At 39.0% G+C, this 25,675-nt stretch overlaps 1 long non-coding RNA gene across 1 annotated transcript in view; it reads right to left on the reverse strand.

Annotated features, from left to right (window-relative positions):
- Positions 1-25,675, reverse strand: part of LOC103279864 (uncharacterized) — a 206,838-nt gene that overhangs the window by 96,297 nt on the left and 84,866 nt on the right. The window contains exon 3 of the long non-coding RNA XR_507031.3: positions 12,497-12,593. This is a non-coding gene — a long non-coding RNA (uncharacterized LOC103279864). The remainder of the gene's footprint in view (positions 1-12,496; positions 12,594-25,675) is intronic.

Genomic DNA, 25,675 nt, shown 5'->3' on the forward strand with positions numbered 1-25,675 from the left:
AGGTAAACCTGGATTAATGTAGAGTAAGCTGGGTTTTTCCACGTTTACTCCATATTAATTTAACACCTGCAAAGGTCTGGATCTTTGCAGGTTCCAGGCCTGTGGGGATTGACATCCGGGACTGCTTCAACAGTCTCAGGGGGTCAATCCCCACAGCCATTTTGGTCCTCCTGGATTCTGAAGAAGTGGGAGAGCACCTAGTCCCTCCCCTCCAAAAAAACTTACCCGAAGGGCCTGCAGGTCATGTTCTCCCCTTCGTAGAGCCTCCTGACAGTTGAAAATGATGCATCAGGGGTGGAGTGGAGGGGAGGACCCCCGACCTCCTGATGTGTCATTTTCAAGTTTCAAAAGGATTGTATGGCTGGGCCTGCATTGCCGGCACGCCCCTCGAGTAGTTTTTTTTATGGGGAGTGGGGGAATGGGGGTCTGGGGCATGGCGTCTAGCCACACTCCGAGGGAAAGCCCGAGGTTATGGGAGAGGGTGGAGACGGAAATCCAGGTGAAAATGGGGTTTTTTAACCTGCTTCCTCTTGGGTTTTAGTTACATGTAGATGGGTCCTTATACTATAGTAGCAAAAGGATGAAATTAAAGAAGATCATTTCATAATGGAATCCTAAACTCTGGCAGTGGTTTGAATGTAGGATTGGGACTCTAAGAGTTCAGATCCTTGCTCAGCTATGTAAAACCACTGTGTGACCTTAGGCAAGTCATCCCTTTCTAGCTATATGAGAAGGTAATAGCATACCTCCTCTGAATAAATGTTGCCAAGAAAATTATATGATAATGTTGCCATATACTGGAGCTGATGAGAAGGTGAAAATAACACAACAAAAATATGGGAAGTAGGGTGTTGCATGCTACAGGTTTCGATCAATGTGTAGGTTGCATAGCTGCTTTATCACCAAGAAATATCCAATACCTCTTCAACAGCAACATTGTCAAAATGCTCTTTTTATAAAAAAAAATTGGCTTAGAAAAAAGGTCAGGTATTTTAAGTACAGATTCTGATACTATGAATTGTCAGAGGGAAAGTACTTAAATGTGTTGTAAAGGCCTGCTTACTTTAAAGTCACAAACTGGAATGCTTAAATTAAGGAGGTTTCATTTTTGTCCCAGGGGTTCACTTCCAAAATAGGCCCAAGGGGTCCATAACAGCATTCATACTCTTTTATTATGATAATTTACAGTTACGATAATGGATATTAAGTTCATTGCAAAGCTGATCACACATTAGTGCCTTGTTCTGCCCAAGAAACCCACAAGCATAATTGCTGGCAACATGTAAGAGAAATGCATTTTACTGTGATCCTCAGAACAATGGCATGCATGTACATAACCCAATTTTGAGAGCCCTTGTTTATAGGGAATGTGCTAAAAGTTAGGAAAGTGTTCTATTTACAATATAATTTATGCATTTTTACCAGAGCTCAGAACAGTTATTGTGGATTATAGCTTTCAGAATATCTATACTGGATATGGGTCCAGATCCCCACTTATTCATGACATCAAATAAGAGGCCTATCTCAAAAGTTTGTTATGAGACAATCCCATGCATGTTATCTTTTAAGATGGGTGACTTATTGTTTATTTATTCGACTTTATTCTCTTTTGTTAAACTAGAGACTAAAAAAAGCTCATCTAAGTGGAACAAATAAAAACCAATAAATATAACATAGAAGCATAAATTAAACTGAATAGCAGAACAATAGCAGAATAATTCAAACAACATAAAAATTTGCAACAATACAATAGTAACTACAATGCTAATATCATTGGCAGCCATTCTGTATGGCAGTTTTTGATCCATAAGCTTAAGTCACAACTCTGTAACTTGACTGTTTGCAATAACACTAGTATGCAGTCATGATCACAACACTATTGCAATGATCATAACTGTTTCAAGTCCACCTTAATAGTAACCAGCCTCACTGAACAAAGAAGGGTTGTTCAGCTACTGATTTGGTATAAGGAAGATGGTATTTCTATTCCTCTCTCAAGAGCAAGTGAGACTGTCACAATCAGAAGTAGACTCTTATCTTAATTCTTTGTCGCAACAGCCAAACAAATCTCCTTCACTTGATGTGTCTGCTGACTGTTGACCTGAGTTTGTGCGTCAGGTCAGAAGATGCTACTTAGGTCGACACTCAGAATTTTGCCCGATGTGAAATATCAAGTGGATAACAACTTCCACAATTCCTAGTACATGAATGATGTGGATACAATCCTATAAAAAATCTTGTAAGCTAAATAAGTATTATTAAATACATAGAATCATAGAATAGTAGCATTGGAAGAGACCTCATGGGCCATCCAGTCCAACCCCCTGCCAAGAAGCAGGAAATCACATTCAAAGCACCTCCGACAGATGGCCATCCAGCCTCTGCTGAAAAGCCTCCAAAGAAGGAGCCTCCACCACAGTCCGGGGCAGAGAGTTCCACTGCCGAAAAGCTCTCACAGTGAGGAAGTTCTTCCTGATGTTCAGGTGGAATCTCCTTTCCTGTAATTTGAAGCCATTGTTCCGTGTCCTAGTCTGCAGGGCAGCAGAAAACAAGCTTGCTCCCTCCTCCCTATGATTTCCCTTCACATACTTGTACATGGCTATCATGTCTCCTCTCAGCCTTCTCTTCTGCAGGCTAAACATGCCCAATTCTTTAAGCCACTCCTCATAGGGCTTGTTCTCCAGACTCTTGATCATTTTAGTTGCCCTCCTCTGGAAGCTTTTTAATGTTTAATGTTTTAATGTTTAATGTTTTTAATGTTTTAGTGTGTGTATATTTATAATATTTATAAAATAATATCCTGGCATGGAATGCTTATCATATATATGTTGTGCTCTGCCCTGAATCCCCTTTGAGGTGAGAAGAGCAGAATATAAATGTTTTAAATAAATAAATAACTTTGTACACCAAATCCAGGTCTTCTGTTGATTAATGACCTCTTCAGACTTGTTGCTGGAATTGCCACACATTGTGGCGAATCCAGCGGTGTCTGCCTTGGGGTGTGGGGAACTTGTCGCCCCATGCCCTGCATCACCTGGTATCCCTCCTATCTCATCCCATGAGAGGAAGTGTCCTCTCTCCGGCTTCCCCCCTTGATTCAAATGTAGTATGAAAAGCGTCCCATGTTACTGCCGTGGTGGCATACACCAGATCTCCTATCGTTTTCTGACGGAGCTGGAAGTAGTTCAACATCATGGGATGGGAGCCGGTGGGCCCCATCATAAAACTATAGAAAATCTGGTGCATGCCACCCAAAGTAACCCTGTATGATGAGGTTGCTAAAGTTACCTCTTTCATACTTTCAAAAATAGTGAACATAGGTTTAATTGCTTAGTTCGAATCTGATTGAGCTCAGATTAGACTTTAACTTTGGAAACATCAAACTATACAATTATTACATGTTGCTAAGCTATTGAAAATTTATGCAAACATACACACAAAGCTCTTCCCCATTTCCATGTATCAGGTCTTTCCCCTCCGCTTCTCTCTCTCATTCCCCTTTTTGCTCACAATGAAGTGTTTGAGCCGTCAATACTCATGTCCGGCAACATTCTTTTTATGTATGTCAGAAAAATATTTTCAGAAATTAGGCTCCTGAATGTTTTATTTCAATTGAATATTGTTTTACTTCAATTGAATATGTTTTACTTCAAATTTTCTGCTTACTGTAAGGTAAGTACAAAAAGATTGTGCCATGTGTTTTTCCTAAGACCATTTTCCCCTACACTCACCTATGATTGGACAGAAAAAGATATATTTTTCTCCATTGCAGACTGATTTTTACAAATAAGATTTATTCTTCCAAAATGAATAAATGCAAATACTACTTTGTTTCATTAGTTTTGCAAAACAAAGATGAGAGACTTTAAACCAATAAATATTAAAGCAAGTCGGATACAGACAGAGAGTAATAAGGGTTGTTAGATATTTTATGTTATCACTTTTGTAAAATAAAATTTAGATTGAATCATGTTTTAAATTATCGTAAGCCCCCCTGAGAGTTACCCTGGGAGTAAAGGGAGATATAAATAAATAAAAGAGAGATGTCACATATTGCATTTTGGATTTCTGCCAAACAAGTTTTCTACTATAGATCACTTGTGCACCATACTTCTTGAACTGGAGTGAAGAGATAGAAAGTATATAGCTGTGCAGAAAAAGGTTCTCCACATTCTCAAAGGCTTTTGAACCAGTCTGATTAAGAGTTCTCAACCCTTGATTTAGTGACTGATATTTGTAGCTATTTACTTATCGCAGTGTCCCCTAATGAAATAAATCACTCCTTACTAATTTTTAAAATAAGCCCAATGTCTGAAATTTCCATGTTGATGGAAGTGAAAAGAAAATACAGAAGTAGAGGAATAAAAAGGATGCAGATGCTTTGGCATGCTTTGGAACAGCCTGTCATATGACTTAGGTTGACTCAAACAGAAAGTAATCTAGAGAAAGCAGGAAAGAGCACATTCTAGGGCTTCCCCAGATGACTACATTCAGTTCCTTCAACCACATTTAGATATTTGAATTATTATAGATGCATAAAGGACTCATAAGCTATACAGTATATAAGAAATTATGCATAGGAGGTTTTTAATTTTATTTTTGTAAAAATATTTTTTGATTTAGAGCAAAGAAAGTTTGCCATTCTCCATGTCATAATTTACACACAGATCTAGTTTTTTATATTCTGCATATAGGGTTTTTTCCATTATGAATGAGAGATAATCCTATGGGAGTACTCTATGTCTATGTGAATGAGAATAAATATATAAATGCCTAGGCAGTTGCGATAAGGAATCTGTAAAATTAGGCCAAATAATCTAATTCATTAGAAAGTGGCTTTAAAAGCTTGTTTTGCATTTATTTCTTTGTGCTGGTTTTTAGACAAGGAAATTCAGATTGAATAAACCAGGTAAGAGATGACGATGCTAATCAACTTTCCTGAAAAATTATTGGGAAAAAATACATCCACCTTCTTTTTTCTTAATTAAAAAATTAAGCAAAGCATTACCCTTGAAACTCATATAGTAAAGCAAAATTTCTTAGTTTGTTTATAATTTCGAGATAAAAATGGAAATCTTACATGCCCTATATGCAAAAATCTATAGACCTTGTTTTGATATAAAACTAAATCAGAGCTTGGAAAATTTACTCTTTTGGACTCCTGCTTCCAGATGTCCAAAGCCAACAGGATTAGTAAGTAACTTTCCAGTCTAAAGTCTAGTAGTGCATTTTATGTATAACCATCAAAGGCAAAACAGTGAAGAAGCATTTTATTATTCTAATCTCAGCACTTTATCACATGAGATAGGCGCACTGCCATTGAAGAGGACTGTTACTTTTGGTGATGGTCCCTATCACATGACGATATGCATAATCTATTACGTTCTACCCACAATTACATTGTCCTCATAATGGGCAAACCCCTTTAATAGCTGCCAATCCCACAACCTCATCACATGTAGGGTACCCCCCATTTCTAGACACTTTAAAAATGGAGCCCATGTTTTTTAAACTGGGGAAGTAGGGAAAGGCAGGTACTTAAAGGTGTGATGGCAGGTGATTATTGGAGCAGGTGATTATTGTTAAAATAATCATTTGATGAGGGACATAGCAATCCAGTTGTAACCCATCCCCACCCCAATCCCACCACTTTAGCCTTCTCCTGAGATGTATCCCCTAGCTGGATGGAGCCATTCCATTTTTGTACCTGTGTGTATTAGGAATGGGATTCTTCTTTTCTCTCATACTTCTATCCTCTGCTCACTATTTCAAACCCGATAGTTTTTAAATGTTCAATGTTATTCTTTTTAAAAAAGATGATTATACCTGGGGCTGGAATATTACTTTAAAATTATTTAAAGAGCAATGGAAGTGCATGAGGATGGGATTAAGACAATATATGGAGGTATGAATTTTTTATCGTGTCAGAAGAAAATTAAGGATATAGTTATAATGTATTTAAAAACACATACAAAATTAAAAACTTGGCATTACACTAGATTTCCTTTGATCAGAAGCCGGCCACTTCGAGTGCCTCTGGTGTCACTGTGAGAAGGTCCTCCATTGTGCATATGGCAGGGCTCAAGGGAATTATGCATGGGGAATTATGCTCCGCATAATACTATATGCCAACATGGCATCAGCTTCTGTTAGTGTAAGGTGCTGTGGGAAACCTTTATTAATTTAGCTGGCTTGAAGCCACAACTGTGGGCCTGTTCATTTGTGTGGGTTAAATCTCATTGGGAACATGTTGAACTCTACCACCTTGGCTTAAAAAGAAATGTCTGCTTTTATTTTTTTATATAAATTCTTGTTGGCTACAGAAGAAGCACACAGTCTAAGTTTGATTTAAGGTCTTTTCCTCACATCTCTTGAAGATGGTAGAAGAAAAGATCTCAGGTAATGAGAATTGAACACCTGCAATAATTAGGTTTGGTCGAAGGAAAAGCAGATGGTGGCCTTGTTTTTCAGATATCAGTAATCAAAAGGCCTAGATCTCCCTGGTGTAATTAGGTAGCTTTTTTCCAAACCAGATGTTTTATTGTTATTGCTAGATTGGCATTGTGTCGCTGTATTTAAATTTTACACTTCTCCAAATGGCTTCACATATCCAAGATTTCTCCAGAACCAATTATTTCTTTTAGTGTATTATTTTAGATGTTTGTTATTTTTGCATGCATCTATTTGCCAATGTAAATCATTGTAGGCTGATGGTTATGGCTTGCAGCTAAGACAAGCTGAAAAACGGAGAATGAAAAATTCTAAATTTGCTTGGGAAATACCATCACAATTAAAGCAGTATAAGCTGGACTTTGGAATGGATGAATGGAACAAGCTGAAATTTTATCTTGATAAAATAGAGATGCTATGGGTAGGGAAATGTTGTCATGATTGACTTTAGATGGAGCTTCAAGTTTCCCTGAAGTAGGGCAGTTTGGGAGTTCTTATGGATTCTATTCAGTCTTCTGAAATCCAAATAAGGTATTCATAAAAGGATGGGGAACTGTACCACTTTTGTGCCCTCCATTTCTATTTCCCATAAAGTATGATGATCTAAAAAGGGGAAATGTTTTTCTTTTTGGGAAATCTCCATAGAATAAGTGACATCCAATAAAAAAGACTTGTAAGACTAAAAATATATATGCGGCTGCTAAGAAAGCCAATGGGATTCTGGCCTGCATCAATGGGGTATAGCATCTAGATCCAGGGAAGTCATGCTACCCCTCTATTCTGCCTTGGTCAGACCACACCTGGAATACTGTGTCCAATTCTGGGCACCGCAGTTGAAGGGAGATGTTGACAAGCTGGAATGAGTCCAGAGGAGGGCAACTAAAATGATCAAAGGTCTGGAGAACAAGCCCTATGAGGAGCGGCTTAAAGAACTGGGCATGTTTAGCCTGCAGAAGAGAAGGCTAAGAGGAAACATGATAGCCATGTACAAATATGTGAGTGGAAGTCATAGGGAGGAGGGAGCAAGCTTGTTTTCTGCTGCCCTACAGACTAGGACGCGGAACAATGGCTTCAAACTATAGGAAAGGAGATTCCACCTGAACATCAGGAAGAACTTCCTCACTGTGAAGGCTGTTCGGCAGTGGAACTCTCTCCCCCAGACTGTGGTGGAAGCTCCTTCTTTGGAAGCTTTTAAACAGAGGCTGGGTGGCCATCTGTTGGGGGTGCTTTGAATGCGATTTCCTGCTTCTTGGCAGGGGGTTGGACTGGATGGCCCATGAGGTCTCTTCCAACTCTACTATTCTATGATTCTATGATTCTATATGAAATAATTTTATAACTTAAAATTAAAAAAAATCAAATACCAATTTCCCAAAGTGTTCGGGGTTTAAATGTCATTCTGAGCGCCCTTAATTGAGACTGGAAGTATGGTAGCAGCCAATGCAATTCTTCTCAACACAGTTGCATTCTTTATTGTGTAGCTACCATATTGTGCACTAGCTGCGGTTTCTGATTCATGTTTAAGATCAATCCACATGGCAGTAGACTAATTCTTGTTCATGGAGTACTGTGACTGTGATGGCTTTAACCCTGTCCAATAAATAATATAGCTGGCAAACTAGCCAAAACTAGCTCCAAGCACTGTGAACTTTGGAATTCACCTGCACTGACAATGAGGAGGACAGATCTGAGAATACTCTCAAACTTGTTTTCTCTGGTAAAGTGTAACTCCATTCAGAGCAGGTAGTTTATTCAATTCTTGGATCTGACAATTCCCACCCAATAAGACTCCAACTTCAATTTATTAGCCCTGTCTAGGTATTAGATATGTTCTTGCACAGCTTCAAGCAATTCTGACAAAAGGAGTAAAAATGAGTGTAGTCATATACATGTTGAGCAGTATGAGAAATAAGGTCATATTCAGTGACTATGCAGCTGATCAGGAATTCTCCCTGTGACATTCTCTGGAACTGGCTCTTGAGGTAGGAGTAAACCTATGGTAGCATAATGCTCTACACCAGGGGTCCCCAAACTAAGGCCCGGGGGCCGGATGCGGCCCTCCAAGGTCATTTACCTGGCCCCCGCCCTCAGTTTTATAATATAATATATTGTATATACATATAATATTGATAATAGTATTATAATGTAATACAATATAACACTAATAATAATAACATATGACAATATTAATTATATATTCTATATTACATATAATATTACTAATAATATTACAGTATAGTTCAATATAGTAATATATAATGCTAATATTGTGCTATGCTAATAATATAATATATTGTATGTACATATAATTTGTAAGCCACCCTGAGTTCCCTTTGGGGTGAGAAGGGTGTGATACAAATGCAGTAAATAAATAAATAATAAATACATACATTTTAGATTTAGGCTCGCCCAAAGTCTGAAATGACTTGAAGGCACACAACAGCAACAACAACAACAACAATCCTAATTAACTTGACTATCTCATTGGCCAGAAGCAGGAGCACACTTCCCACTGAAATCCTGATCAATGTATGTTGGTTAAAATTGTTTTTTATTTTTAAATATTGTATCGTTCTTTCATTGTTCTTGTTGTTGTTGTTTTTGCACTACAAATAAGACATGTGCAGTGTGCATCGGAATTTGTTTGTATTTTTTTTCCAAATGATAATCCGGCCCCTCAACAGTCTGAAGGATTGTAGACCGGCCCTCGGCTTAAAAAGTTTGAGGACCCCTGCTTTACACCTTCATCCAAAAGATCTGGTCCAGTAGGATACCTTGATCAATGGAATGAAAAGCTGCTGAAGGAAGATCAAAAGTGGATTCAGAAAGATAGAGCATTTCCTCAACTGTTACCTAAAGTGGGTCTTCAGGCTGTTCCATTAGACCCTAATCTGAATCAATATTGAAATTAATCTAGAAATCTGTATTCTCTAAGAAACTCTGAAATTACCAGCTGTTAAAACATCTTGCTCCCCAAAGGACCATTCACCCAAAGATGATAATTTTCACATACTGCTGGGGTTAGGCAGATCCTGTTCTTTGTGGATGCAGTACACTCTCCTTCCCCTGATACAGTAGACATTTACTGTCAGAGACAGAACGCCACCAAATAGGATACAACACAGTTTATTGAGGTTACAGAACTAAAAATTGCCCGTAAGAAACAAAGGACTAGGCAAACACTTGGCTTCAGTGTGAAAAGTAACAAAAATAGCTTCGTTTGAGTTTAAACAGTTCAAAAGAATAAACCGGATTAAACAGAAGTTTAATCCGGGTTAAAACAAAAGTGCTTACTTCAGCCTGGCAATTAAACAAACAAATACTGGTAAACAAAAGGTCAAAACGAACACAAAACCTAGCAGCAGATTCCCCTCTGCTACTCAAGAGCTACAGATGAGTAACTCAGGCTGTTTACTCCTCCGTGCAACGAGCGAAATCCAGGTCTAGGCACATCAATCAGGGTAACAGCGGTCAGCAAGGTCCCAATCCGGTCCGAGGTCGAAAGTCAAGTGCAGACGTCTAAGATTCCACAAGTTCCACCGATAGCCACAGAAGGGATAGTCCAGAGTCGTAGTCAGTCAGTCAGTCCAACGTCAATCCAGAGTAGGCAGTAATGTCCGTCAAAAAGACGACGGAGGTCCAAGCTATCAAGATTAAACACAAGTTGCACAGAAAAAGCCCACACAGTTCCTCCCGCCGTCTATGCCCAGTGTCCTTGGTAACTTACGTATCCAGCAAACGAATCACACCCGTCTTCAGGAAGTTCCCCAACAAGAGCCCAAGCGTTCGTCCAGATTACCTTGCCCAACGCAATTAGCCATTGATCCTAAACCCCATTTTATGCCAGTTCCTAACTCCTCATCGCTGTCAGCTGCTATCCTAATTCCAGGTGCCTCCTCATCATCATCCTCATCAGAGCTAAAACACCTTTGACTACGCCACACAGCATCCCCAGCTGTGGATCCCGCTCCATCCCTCCAGCCCGTCCATGGGTCCGATCCTGCAACCCGCCAGTCGCTTCCCATGCTATCATTGCCGGTGACACCCAAATCCTCCCTCCCACGAGTCCATTCCATATCATCCTCCTCTGAGCTAACCATCTCTTCCTCCATTCCCTCGGTAAAACCCTCAAAGGAGTCTTCGTCTGTTGGTTCTGCAAATAAGTCTCGGAGCCGTTTCCTTTCGCGCTCCTCAAAAGAGTCTGACTCTCGAGGAGTCTTACGACCTCGTCTCCTAGTATCAGAGCCAGAAGGCTCAACATTTACTGTTCCCAGAAAAGCCATATGGAACAGTCCAGATGTATCTCAGAATCTCTAGTGTGTGTGATATTCAGATATGAACAAACATTAAAAATGTTCTCCACAAGGTATGGAGAAAACATGTCATGGAAGGCAACATGTCTCAATTCACCCAACATTGTTGTCATAGCAGCCATGAGATCCTCAGCTAACTTAGGACAGCTTCAGTGTAAATGCAGAAGCTCTCTAAAACCACAGACCTGGAGTATTTTTTTAATCATTACTGTTCTATCTCCCACACACAAACCTAGATACAAACGTTCAAAGATGTTGCAAGGTCAGAGAGCTTTGCTTGTGTGGGAGATGGTATCCTATGGATGATTTCAACTCCTCCCACTTCAGCCCCCCCAAATATAAATTAGCATTGTGTGAAATACCTAGGTGGGCAACCACCAAGCCCATTAACACAAGCATTATCATGCATACTAAATCAGCCCCTTCATCCACAATCAGCTCATATATGATACATTTTATTTTGGACTGGCTTGGTATTCAGTAGACCTGAATATCAAAGCATAGGGGAAAGATGGGATAGGATTCAAATATCTATCATACGTTTCCCACACACAATATATCCAACTCCTTAATCTGAGGTTACATTAATATACCCAATTTGGAAAAAGTGTTTTTACAATATATAAAGACCTGTTCTTGTGTTTGTATAAATGAAATCATTATCTTCTTGAACTTCTTATACCATTTTCCTGCTCATGTACAATTGTAAGGACATGTGTGACCTTACATTTTTTACCAGCAGTGAAAAAAACATTGATCAATGGTACCAGTGAGGATATGGTACTCTAGGAGAGAAGATAGGTTCTTTTTTGAGAAAAAATTTTTCGAAGCCAGAGTTCTGCCAATTTCATGTTCTCCAACATTTCACAAGTGTACATAACAACATCGCTATTGCTATACAAAGTCTCATGGTTAAAACAGCAGAGCTATCTTCTATTACACACAGTGGAAATCTTGCTTTACTTTCAGTTGGTTGCAGTATTGAGTGTGTGCAGTGTTTTCTCCAGGAACTGAAATGTTTTTGTTTTTAGTATTCAAAAACCTTTATCCACCAGGTTGTATAGTGTTGAAAGTCTTTTTGCCTTTGGTGAATTTGGGCTCAGTCCATATGGCATTGCAGCAAAAGATAGAGGGCAGTTTTACAATCATAACCATTTTGTTAGACATCACTCACATTTTGATTAATAATAGGCTCAGAATGTACATAATGTTCAACATGTCTTAATGTTTATCGCAAAGGTTTTTAAAAAATGAAAAAAAATGCATCAAGTGGGTGGCCCTGATAATTAACAATTTCAAAGCAGGCATTAAAAGGATTTCCTGACTAAATTACTTCCATGAAATGAGTGTTCATCTGGGAAAAAGATTCCCATAGCTATCAATTGGGGGATTCTCTCCAAACCCACAAAGAACATATCAGCTTCAGAAAACTTAATTTCCAAAATATTGTAAGTGAAGAAAGCATTACGTTGATCAAAGATTGATAATGTTCTGGCTCCATTAATTACTAGCACTAAATATAAATACGTATTTTAAAAACTTGTAAAATTAAATGATTTGTTTAACACTGACCTACAAGTTCCTACATCAAACGGATGTAGTGTAACGTTTCACTTATACCATTCACTGTGACTGCTCCTTGCTGATGGGGAAGGAAGGAAGGGGAAAAGAGTTCAGAAGAGGAAAATGCAGTTGGTGGGAGAAGAAATGGAATGGATCCAGATGGCGTGTACCTGTCTTTCCTTTCAGAACGAAAACCAGAAGCATCTTCTTTGAATCACTTCACTCCTCTTCATTGGTACAGCATAGCAACCAGAATTGTGGATGGATCTGTTTCCAAAAAAAAAAAAAGTATTTGATTGGTCTGGTTGGTTCAATTGGATTGGATGCCCGTAATGGCATGGAATCCATGATCATTTTTTTCCATCACAACAGAAGAGTATCTGTCGAAACCCAGCTGCTTTTGGCTTCTTTAGAGTGTGGGGAGGAAGGCAGCCATTAGAAGGAAAAGGATCCCAGAAAGGATCCCAGGAAAGGGGGGTTCTTAAGCGGGTTGTTGTGTGTTTTCTAGGCTGTATGACCATGTTCCAGAAGCATTCTCTCCTGATGTTTCACCGACATCTATGGCAGGCACCCTCAGAGGTTGTGAGGTATATTGGAAATGGTTTCCTCCTTTCTGTTAAAATTGTCCACATGCTTGTGGATTTCAATGGCTTCTCTGTGTAGTCTGATATGATAATTGTGAGAGTGGTCCAGCATTTTTGTGTTCTCAAATAATATACTGTGTCTAGGCTGGTTCATCAAGTGCTCTGATATGTCTGACTTCTCTGGTTCTTAAGCCCTTGCCTTAAAACTTGGTCTCCTCTAAAGGGAGAAGGGAAAAGATAGCAGGAAGGGGAGTTTCTTAAGCCCTTGATGTAAACCTGGGAAGCCCCCCCCCCCCAATAGCTGCCAATGATTGAAAACAAATCTTTCAGCTTCCTGGATCAAAAATGGATTTCAGTCCTCCCAATTTTGGGAGGCTTCTGAAAAACAGATCAGGGCCCCCAATGAAATCCAGGACACAGAAACGGATAAAAATTTACCCAGATTGCCCAATCTTAATAGCAACACTAAATCCCCTCTCATGGATTAACAGCACTGGAGGGAGAACTTTTGGATGAGGCACAAATGACCTGAGAACAGTTTCTTGCACCCAATCCAAATGTATGTGCATGTGTGTATGTATGAACCACTCCTATGTGCATAAGCCACTGACAGCAATCTCTCGCTAATGTAGTTTGTTCTTCAGTTACATTTACTTGTTAACAGTACCATTTCTCTCTCTTGTAATTTTGTGCAGCTCTGTGAATGAGTGCTCATTTTCAGTTGCTTCTGGTGAACCCAGTCTTTTCAATCATTCAGCTGATATACTTGTACGTTTCCATAATCAGACAGAAGGCAACCTCTTTCAGAACATAAAATTCTATTCAGTGGTGAAAAAGAACACGGAACAGGTGCTGTTATGTTTGGAAGTCAGTAAAGATGAATCCCTACTTCAATCATTGTAGGAAACAGAAGAGTAAGGTCAGGTTGAAATATAAACTTCCCACATCAATAAAATGATGCATCTGACAAGTTGAAGTGGGTATATTTCTCTGTGTAGCATACATTCTGTTCTTGAATACGCTTGCTTTTTACAAAATTTGAAATAAAAGGTTTATAGTTCTAGATGTAAAAAACTACAGAAAACCTTTAATATATGCATCAAAACATTGTAGCAACTGTATTGCATGAAATGGCAGCATGTGCAAAATAGTACCCTAGTTTGCAGGCATGTTTTCCTACACACAGAGCCGGTCCAACAATGAGGTGAATTAAGCAGTCGTTTCAGGTGCCAAACATACGGGGGCGCAGTCGAGACTGCTTTTTCTGTTGATTTGTTGTAAAACATGATGTTTTGGTGCTTAATTTGTAAAATCTTAACGTAATTTGATGTTTAATAGGCTTTTTCTTAATCCCCCTTATTATCCAACATTTTCACTTATCCAACACTTTTATTTTTCAGTGATTGGTTTTTTTGGGGGGGGGCACCAAAATTCTGTTCGCCTACACTTGAAAAATACCTAGGGCCGGCTGTGCCTACACATACCATATCCCATGTGATTTAACTTCTAGCACAGGTTTCGAGAGCCATGATCATACTTATTAGAAATGATAGAATTTGCAGTCCAACACATCTGGCAGTTGGGGCACCAAACTGCTCTACACATGCATAGTAGGCTAGATGAATGAAATCCTCGATTTAAACTTAACTCCTAGAAATGCTTAGAAATCTCATATGTCCTGGTACATCAATTAATTTCAGGTCTACACATTGCCTCAGGATAAAGAACTGGTTGTTTTATCTGGGCCTCCTCAGAATTGAAATAGTGGAAGTCCAGTTGGATATAAAGGAGCCTGGCATTCCTGATCTGGAATTGCTTATCACATTTAGACCCCAAACTGCCTTGACCACATTCTTACTTTCACTGGCACTCAATACTTTCACTAGTACTTGGTGTGTGACCTTAGGATGCCTTTATTTCCCCACGGTCTATTCGATGGTCTATACTGGGTACTTGTCACCCTTATTTATGATATTGGTTGTATTTTTAGACCCTCCGTTTAGTCCCACATAAGGTTATGAAAATCTCCTATATACATTTTACTTGCATGATGCTAAATGCCCCAGCACTTCTTTTGCCATTTTTCACAAAATGGGTATTGTGAAAGCTGGGTTTTTTTTTTTGCAAGATAAGCACAGACTAGGTATTAAGCCTGCCTATTCATTTTGATTCTGACTGCTAACCTTTAAGGAGTGCTCTAATTGCATACACAGGGCAACTAATTAAGAGAAGCCTCCTGCATTCTCTCTGGTTATTGACTTCATGTTGCTCTAGAGTTGAAAAGCCCAGAAGTATGAATTCAGTGTCATGCATTTCTAAATAGCACATTGGCTAAATAGCCAGCCCCCATAGGTTTGGGATAACATTTAAATTACCACATGTTATGAGAGGGTTCAGCCACTTTGACATGTGCAATTGCTTCTTCACTTTGCTACTCCAATGGTTGTTTTAAAAGGCAATAATTTATTTGATCATATATTCATGCATATATTTATTTTGCTGCCCTTCTAGTTCAGTGGTATTGCTGTCAGCTATTCATGTATGTGTATTTCTTTTATTTAAATTAGTGGGTGGTGATAGTTTCCTCCATTTTATTTATACATAAATATGTGATATTATTTCTAGCCTCCCCATTCTCCAAACAGTGGCTGCTGAAAGGGTCATAATTTTTCCCATATAAGATAATCATAGACTAATGGAGTTGGAAGAGAACACATGGGCCATCTAGTACAACCCCTGCCATGCAAGCAAAGCACAATGTACCCAGGCCATCCAACCTCTGTTTAAAAGCTTCCAAGGAAAGAGCTTTCACCATACTCTGAAGCAGAGAGTTCCACTGTTGAACAGCTTGTATAGTCAGGAAGTACTTCCTAATGTTCGAGTGGAATATTCTCTCCTGTAATTTAGACCCATTTGTGATGACTCATGGGCCTTGTAGTCCTGTTCCTAGTAATATTGTGGCAGACGAAGAGGAAAACATGGGATTTTCGCCGGTTCAGCCAGAGCCGGAGCCTCTCCACCTGGAGGATGTTTGCCCTCAAGAATTCAGCCAAACAGGCCTTGGGCAGAACTCCCCCCCGTTTTCCTGGAGGGACAATTATACTAGAGATAGAGGAGTCAGAGAGGCTAATCGCCGGAGCCTGAGAATTGCTGCCAAACAACTAGCTGATTAGGTCTGCTTCCCTTGGGAAATTCTAAGGAGTCATGCATCTGGACAGAGTTGGGTTTCGCTTCTCGTTCTCTAGGGAAAGTGTTCTGTTGGCGGGAAAACGAGACCCAATATAGGTGTTTGTCGCAAGGGGAACTTTGCGGAGTCAATTGATCAGCTTGAGGAGAGAGATCGTGTGTGGACTTCGTAACCCCAGTTCCTTGCTTCCCGGATCAAGTTTCAAGCCAGCCTTGTTTCACGTTTTGCCACAGACCTTGTTTCATGCTTCATGTTTGCCTTGTTTCAAGTCTTTGATCTAGCCAAGAATCAAGTTTATTTTCCAGCCTTGTTGTCAAGCTACATTGGACTTTAAAGACTCTGTCATTTCCCCACACTATTGCTTGGCAAAGTGTGTGTTTCGGTCAAGTGGATTAAAACTTTGAACTCTAATATCTTAAATTGGACAATACATTTCTGGACTATATTTGACCTCATCTGAAAGGTCTGCTTCTGAACTATATTCTTCACTTGTTTTTATTGACTTTATATATTTCTTTAATAAAGATATTAGATAGATTCTGGCCTCTGTGTAAGGTTATTGGTGCTCTGCAGCCTGGGTCCTGACACCATTGCTCTGAATTCTAGTCTCCAGGGCAGTAGAAAACAAACCTGCTCCCTCTTCCTTATGACACCCTTTCATATATTTATATATGGCTATTATGTCTCCTCTCAACCTTCTCTTCTGCAGGCTAAATATTCCCAGCTCTTTAAGATCGTCCTCATAGGGCATGGTCTCCAAACCTTAGAACATTTTAGTCACCCTCCTCTGGACACCTTCCAGTTAGTCAATATCTCTCTTAAATTGTGGTGCCCATATTTGGACATAGTATGCCATGTGAGGGCTGAGCAAAGCAGAATAGAGAGATATCATGACTTCCCTCGATCTAAACAGTGTACTCCTTTTGATGCAGCCCAAAATCCCATTGGCTTTTTAGCTGCTGCATCACACTGTTGGCTCCTGTTCAACTTGTTGTCCACGAAGACTCTAAAATCTTTTTCACATGGACTGTTCTCAAGCCAGGCATCACCCATCCTGTATCTTTGCATTTCCTTTTTTCTGCCTAAGTGTAGTATCTTACATTTGTCCTTGTTAAAATTAATTTTGTTAGTTTTTGCCCAGCTCTCTAATCTGTCAAGGTCATTTTGAATTCTGATATTAGTTAGCTATCCTTCCTAATTTGATGTCATATAATAGTAATTTTTGTGTACTAGACAAAACATGGTGTAATATACTATACCATCTCAGGACACTGCCTGTTAGTAACATGCTCAGAAGACCTACCTCTGCTGCTGGAGCATGTCTTCTCTCCTCCCATTGTTGTGCAAAGTAAATATATAAGTCCAAAGTATTCAGGCTATCGACTCTAAGCACAGTGCAGGCTTTTGTTGGTCACAGCTGGGTTAGAAATTCTCCCCCCTTTTGGTGGGGGCACCACTTACCCACAGGGCGGGGCATAGCTGGCGGGGGTGGGTTAAGAGTTCACCCCCCAAAAAATGTGTCAGGTTAAAAAAAATGAATTGGCTAACCAGTTAAAATTCATGAGTAAACCCTTTTTTTAACCTGACACATTTTGTGGTGGGGGTTTGAACCCTCAACTCCCCCCCCCCCCCAGCTATGGCCTTCTTACCCCGTACTGTCTCTTCAGGACTTGGGACTTTAGCTAAGGTGGTATAATTAAACAGGCAGCTGTTTGGCAACTTCTGGGGAAAAATGAGGAGAAACTGGGAAGCATCTGTTGGCACTGTTCAAGGGAACAGAGTTTCCAGAATGTCCCCTTCAGGTCAAAGGATTGTGAGAGATGAATGAAGAAGATTTTTTTTTTTTTGGTTTTGGCCTGGTATTTGTGTAAAAGTGTCCCTGAGATGATCCTATATATGTTAATACCAGCAGGGTGCAACCCAGTACAGATGGATTGGTCTCATAGTGCCTCTTCAACTAGGTTGAAGAGGGGGTTTGGGATTGACCCAAACTACTTTGATCCCCTTTATGACTCAGTTTAATAGTCGTCATTCTCCTCCTTGTCCTTCCCTCATTTTATTTAATTATATAGCACGATCCAAATACATGTTGCTTAATAAGAAAAAATAGTCCCTTGCCATCTGACTCACAATCTAAAAACAGTACACACAAGAAAGGGGGTGGAAATCGGGCAGGGGATTAAATCTATTAGAAATGGCCTCTTCTCTTCCATCAAGGCCAGAGAAATGTCAGTTGGAGTGGAGGAAGGAGGGCCTTTCATCTGCTTCTGGATCCAGGCATAAGGGAGCTCTGTCTGTTTCTTCTTCTCTTACTCTGAGACCAGGGCAATGCTTCTATAAAGTGCTCCCAATATTAGTGTCTGGTCCCATTGTTTCCTAACTTGCCTGCAATTGACACCCCATATGTTGTTTTTAAAGCAACAAGATAGTGGAAGTTGTACAAGAACGATATAGCTTTCAGGTCACTGAGGTGGTGAGTTTTAGGCTGGGTTGACACTGTATATAATTGTGAGTCTACACTGCAATATAGTCCAGTTCAATGCAGTCAATCTGCATTATGCAGTTGGATTATATGGCAGTGTACATCCAGCCTTAGTCTGAACTTTAAAAGATTCATTGCTGTTGGGTTTTTTAAACAAAATTGTAAACAACTATCCAAGGTACTAATAGGTTTAGCATCTTTGATTGTTCAGACTAAAATCTGAAGCAAATTCATCACCCTGCTGACATGGAGGCCCACCAACTTTGCCAGTTGTCTTGACAGGCTGCAAAGCCACAGTGACATCTATAATCATAGCTATGCTTCTCCATGACACATGATTTCAATAGGAATCATCTTTGCTACAAATAGCCATTAACAGTGAGGTATTGAATTTTAGCTTTAATACTTCAGAACAATAATCTGAGAGTTGACTGTGAACATGAATCTATGCTACTATTATCATTGCATATTGCACTGACTAAGAAAAAGGCCAGTATTTCCATGTAAAGTTAATTCAATTGGCATTTCATTCAGTTATCAGAAGGAAAAAGTCAAGAAGATTAATGGAAACAATTAAAAGAGCCTAAGTGGTTTTGGAGGGGGGAAGTTCTACTAAATTTTACTCTCCTTTTAGCATTCTTAAAGCGATTTTGATTCAGGGTAGCAAGGAAAAACAAGGGAAGTGAATCCTATAACAGTTCTCTTTAATCAAAAAGATTGCAGTTTTGAGAAATTTTGTGTCATGTAATTTCTTCTTTGTTATCATGAACTGTGCTAAATCTGTGCAGGTACTACATGAATTTTATCCAGTTATTTCCTGACAGAGAGAATGAAAGGCAAATGTTATAATATAGACTGAAACATCATTAATTTACCTTGTGTGATCTTGTTAGTCAGTTAATCGTGTTATTTGTTGAGCTTCACTGAGTGAAAGTTCTCAAAATTGATATAAAATAGAATGGTATGGAAACTTTTAAATATATGGATTTCAAATGTGCAACATTGCATACAAAAAATGTAAAAGAATAAATATAAGTCTCTCCACACTCCTAACATACATATATCAATGCATTGTGTAATGTACACTTGAGTGCATGTATTCGCATATGAAAGTACTTAGTTTTGCTAACTCTTGATTCATATTTTGTAAATATTCCAGCATTGAGCTCACTGTTGTGGATATTTTTGAACACCTTCCATAGTTGTGTAGGCATTTCATGGAGAACCGACAGAGATAGATTATACAAACTAGCTGATTCATAAGTTTTTCCTTGGAGCACTGACTGACTAGCACTGGCAAGAGATGTGCACTAAGACTTATATCTAGACTGAGGTGAAGGACATAAGAAATGGTGTTGCACAAAGTTAGATCATTTATTTATTTATTTCTACGCTCATACACTAACACGTGGTAGCTCTCTAGAGTTTTAGACAGGCCTGTTCTACAATTGACCTGTGGTTTTTCCCTTTTAAGGATATTTACTCTGGTTTCAATATGGAAAGACAAAGAGACTTTAGCAGCAAATTGTTAACATACAAACATGTATACAGACAGTTCCCAAGTTACAAACAAGATAGGTTATGTAGATTTGTTCTTAAGTTGAATTTCTGTCTGTTGATTTTTTGTCTTTATTGTAGAATTGCGTGCAAGGCTCACTTGGTTATTGATTGTTTTTGCCACCATTCTTTGAGGTGGTGTTTTTTGCCAAGCTGCTTTCCTACATTGAGGAAAGAATTTATCCTCCTCTGTTGCTTCTTTTGAAATTTATGGAAGTTTTCACTAGGATAGTTGGCAGATTTGGTTACTCTTGATTTTCCCTGGTGTATGTTGGAATTTGTAGTGCAGGAGCCGAGAGTGTCAGTAAATTTGTAGGACTGTTTAGCGTGTTAAATAGGTCACCTAGACGTTCAGTTATTACTGTTTGCTCTTCCTTGTTTAGTTTTTGGAACGTTTTGAAAAGGGCAATTTTGTCCTCATCCCATATTGTTTTTACTCACTTTTGGGTTCTCCCCCATGTTCTTATAGCACTTTTAACTTCCTCCATGTTTACAAGTCTCACTTAGTGCACTTTGATCAGCCCATCCTTATGTTTTATTGTTGTGTTTTAACTTTGTCTTATTAATGGTTTGATTTTAATCATATGTTTTAATTTTCATTTGTGTGTTTTCAGTATTTGATGTTTTATGTATGTATACTTGTTTTGCATTTGTAAGCCGCCCTGAGTCCCTGTGGGGAGATAGAGGTGGAGTACAATAATAAAATTATTATTATTATTATTATTATTATTATTATTATTATTATTATTATTATTATTACTCTGGTAGCAGGTGGTAAAGCTATCTCAGAATTTGTTTCAAGTATTCCAGTTTTACTGTTGTAGAACTGTTTCTTCCAGTTATATTGTTCAGGAGGGTGTGACTGATAGGTTTTCCCCGAAAACTTTATCTGAGGCTTAGAGGGGCAGTTTGTGATGGTGAAAACTCTCCCAGTTTTTGTTTCGTGATTTCCAATAAGAGGCCTTATTCCAGTCTCCACAAACACTCTGTTTATGAAAATTCCATGTTTATGATGCAAATATGAATGCATAGAAAGTAGCAACTGTGGGATTAGAGGACTGGAAAACGCTACTATGAGTCTTTTATGGAACTGTCTTTTTGGGAGCCAAAACAATGACTATAGATTTATCTGACTTATTGGAATACTTAACAAAAGACTTAGAGAGTGGAGTTTTTGTTACCCCATCTGTTCCAATTTATAGTACTCAATGAAATACAAAGTTCCAATTGATAGGGCTTCAGTTTGAGATGTTTTGTTTCAGAATGATGCGGTTCTGGTATCCTTGTTTTAATTCTCTTATTTTCAATTGAGTGTTGTCCATTCCTTTGGTCTTGCCTAATTACAGGATGTGACTTATTTGTTTCTTCTTGCTGCTCTTTTGGCATTATTTCAATTGTGGGATTCAGAAACTCATTAGAATTAAAATTAAAACATTCTAATTTCTTTTGGATATACTCTAACTTGGAACATATCAAATTTAGAGTATCCTGAGTTAAGAATATTTGTTTAGAAAACAGTTCGTAAACAGATATGGACTCCTTATGCTCCGTGGAGTTAATCACAGTGCTACTTTCTATGTCTATTTTCTTCTTGTCTTTAGTTAACACTTCATAGCAGCTATTGTCTGAGTAATCTTGAAGTAACTCATATTTATTGCTGCAAAAAAGGTCAGATATAGAATCGTCCTTTGGAGAAACCTCTTCTTTCTTTAGCAGTTTACTTGCTTTGCCATTCTGTTTGCCTGGGGGAGGTCGTTCTCTCTTCCCTTTTCCCATTGCAAATTAAAGGGGAGACAGTCAATATGCCTTGCCAGTGATTAAAAGCTACGATATGAATAAGGGTAAAAATATAAAAATATAAAAGGATAAAAGTTCCACAATTCTTGTAGGTAAAGAGATAGGACCATCCAATAAAAGACCATCCAGTAAAGAAGGGAAAAATCTTTACCTTGCCTCAGGTATCCGTAGTAAAACAACTCAAGGGAGACACTGAGTCTTCTAATAAAAGAATTCTTCAGAGTTTCAAAATAGCTTAGATAAATTGACACTCCTTTTCGTAGAAGACAGAAAATTATCTTGTTAGCATGCCTTGACCTTAAAACTATTTAGGATTCTTAGTTTTAGAAAATCTTTGTCAGTAACCCACGGAGCTACCTTATCAGGGTGTTTCACTCTGTGCCATCTTTCAGAGGAAACCACATACATACATACATATAGATATGGTCTAAGTTGAATTTGTATGTAATTCAGAACAGGTACACTTTTAAAGTGTAACTCCAACCATATCTTGGGCAACGTCTCTGTAGACAACTAATTCTCTCATACCAGAAGCAACTTGGAGTATGTTTTCAAGTTGCTTCTGACATGATAAAAAAGCTACTCAATGCATGCCTTCTGTCAACACACTATTGTGCATAAAAATGCATATAAACTTTAGAATAGTGCATAATGAAGCAAAAATGACAGATTTGGACACACTCCATGGAGAAATTATTCTGGCCACAGCATCAGTGCTGTAGGCAAATGCCATTACTCAAGGCGACTAACTGTGTTCACTCACACACACATACATACAGAATCTCTGCATTCTGGCAGGAAAACGAGCACACACATTAAATCTCCCAGGGATGATATACCCCTTTCTTCAGTGTCTTCGTATTTGTTGGTAGCCTGAAAGGGGACTCTCCCAACATGATTCAGAATTATAGCCAGACAGTATTCTTGTTTTTATTTTTTTTGTAACAGCCTTATGATGACATGTTGATGTGCACAAAGAAACCCTGTCTTACCTCTGCCAGATATATACCTGACAATAAGCAGAGTCAACAATTCTTTAGGTGTTTGGGGATATAGCTATTGTGAGGAATCATATGGGTTTATTTGAAGAGGGGTCTTGTTGCTCACTTGCTGTACCAATTTGATTTCATCTATTCTGACAGCAAAAAGAGCAAGTTGTTGTTTTTTTTTTTTACTTTTTGACTAATGGCCCAAGGTTCCCCTAGGTTAACATAATTATGCTGAATCCTGGGAGTTGCAGTTCAAATTATCTTTTCCAGACTCAGGAAACTGAGGTAACTGGACATAGCCTACAACTCTTTTGACTTGTTAGGCACAATCCATTGCTGTCCCATTTTTCAGCTGCTTTAAAAATATTCTGTGAACAAGTGAAGACATTTTTGTTACATAGTGGTCTAGGTTGGAAGGAAGAAAAAATGAGTAATCTCTGTTTTTTCAACTTCCATTTTTTGAATCATACATGGGTTGCTATAATACGATGTTTTATATCATTGGGATATTATTGTACACTTGTAGATTTAATCTGTTGTGATGGAGTCTTCAAGTAGAGATACTACTAGTTGTATTAGAAGAGGCAGGAAGACAACTCGTGAGCAAGACTCTGATGAAGAGCAACAAAGGAAGAGAATCCGGGAAATACTTATGGAACCCACTGATGATGATACCTTTTAGGGTTTTGAAGAGGATTGTGGGGCTGGGAGTCAGGAGGATGGGATGTCAGACTCTGGGAGTGAGGAGATGGATTGGACTAGGGTTCAGGAGATCTGGGAGATTCTTGAGGAACCCACAAGCAGTGGTACATTTGAGGGATGGCACATAGAAGATACAGATGGGTCCAGGGAAGTTATAGGTTTGGATAGAAGGTGGTCTGGCTGGAGAGATCGTAGAAGGGCTGCAGCTGGAGGTGGGGCGTTGGGCGACTCCAGCTCTGATGAGGATTTGCAGCAACCAGTTGTGGATGGGGTGTTGGCTGGCTCAAGTTCGGAGGAGGACTTGTAGATAAAAGTAAGTTTGTTGCTAATGTAACTTTGCAATCGGCAAGGTGTTTTGTTGGGCGCATTTCAGGATCTCTGTTTCAGAAGACGTGTTTGGAAGACTGCTTTGGGACGTAAGTGTTAATCCGGGTTTTTAAGTGGCAACAGGGGCTGGCATTGTGTGGGTTTGTGCTGGATTGTCCTGTGTTGGTTTTATGCATTAGCTGCTGGCTTGCCTCTGTCGCTTTGGCTCTTTGTGTTTACCTCTTTTGGTTGTTTCTTAGGCTCGTTTGTGTTGTTTTTGCAATAAACTAATTTGTTTATATTGGCTGGCATCTGACTTGTAACATAATTTGTCACTTTATTCTGTGTGGAGCTGAAGAAGTTTTTGTTATATGGTAATCTAGGTAGCAAAGATGAAAAATATTGTCATGCTTATCTCTAAAAAGGGCACATATTGTATTGTTTCCATATCTTTCCCTAATGTAGTAGGCAATGTAGCCAGTTTGATGAGATGGTAAATGAGAAAATATTTGTTTTAAGGGCCAACATCCTCTTTTTCTTGTTGGTCATGGGACACTTCTGCTGATGTAAGAACAGAGCATCCATTATAAACAGGAGCTTGGATGGAGCTCCATGGTTGGCTGGAAGCAGCAGTGGAGACATCATGGGTATAATTCATCCCCTTCCCCTGCATGGATGATCAGAGGGAGGGGGCGATATCACGGGTGTCCAATCTGTATAACAAATCAGTCCATATAATATCCAGTCATGCTGTCTGGACTGCCCTGAAGCTCTCCAGTGGCTAGAAATTTGTAGTCACCCTGGATAGAATGTTCTGTCACATAAACGGCACATTTGACAAGCCCTGGGCAGCCTTCTTTTGGATGAAAAGTAGGGTTTAAATATGGAAAATGTGATATGGTATAATCTGAGAAAGTGGATATAGTGTTGTTCTATTGGGGCAGATTTCCAATTACAGAACAGAAAAGTATTTTAAAGACTGTTTTCATATGCATGACACCACGTTTTTCATTGAAAAAATAAGTATGATTTTAATTTTCTGAAGTGAGCTGCCACTCTTCCACTTTCCTTCTTCAACCTGCATAGAGGTAAAAGTAAAGGTCTTCCACTGACATTAAGTCTTATCATGTCTGACTCTAGCGGTGGTACTCATCTCCATTTCTAAGCCAAAGAGCCAGCGTTGTCTGTAGACACCTCCAAGGTCATGTGGCCAGCATGACTGCATGTAGTGCCATTACCTTCCAGCTGGTACCTATTGATCTACTCACATTTGCATGTTTTTGAACTGCTAGGTTGGCAGAAGCTGGGGCTAACAGCGGTAGCTCACTCTGCTCCCCTGATTCCCCTGGGGGCTCCTATCAATCTACATAGAGTCCTCTTATGGATATATATATGTGTGTGTGTGTGTGCCTTCAAGTTGTTTTTTTAATTAATGATTTATTAATTTAATGGGGTCTTCTTAGGTATACCATTACTAATGAGTTCCCGAAGTAATATATACTAGTATGTACTTGACTAAGAAAAGGTCAGAATATCCCCAACTTTTCTTCTTCTTTTTTTTCTTTCTTCTTTTTATAAAAAAATCTCTGCCTAATTAATGTAGCATAACTCTGCATCATGACAGATCAATAATTGATGAGCTGGTGCTCTCAATGCTAAATAATGTAGTGCCATTTGTACTGATTAAAAGCAGACTTCTGGAGGGGGGATGACCAATCAAAACTGGTTTCAGAGGGATTCATCAC

This window comes from Anolis carolinensis, chromosome 4 (genome assembly GCF_035594765.1).
Source record: "Anolis carolinensis isolate JA03-04 chromosome 4, rAnoCar3.1.pri, whole genome shotgun sequence".
In the NCBI taxonomy this organism is placed as follows: Eukaryota; Metazoa; Chordata; class Lepidosauria; order Squamata; family Dactyloidae; genus Anolis; species Anolis carolinensis.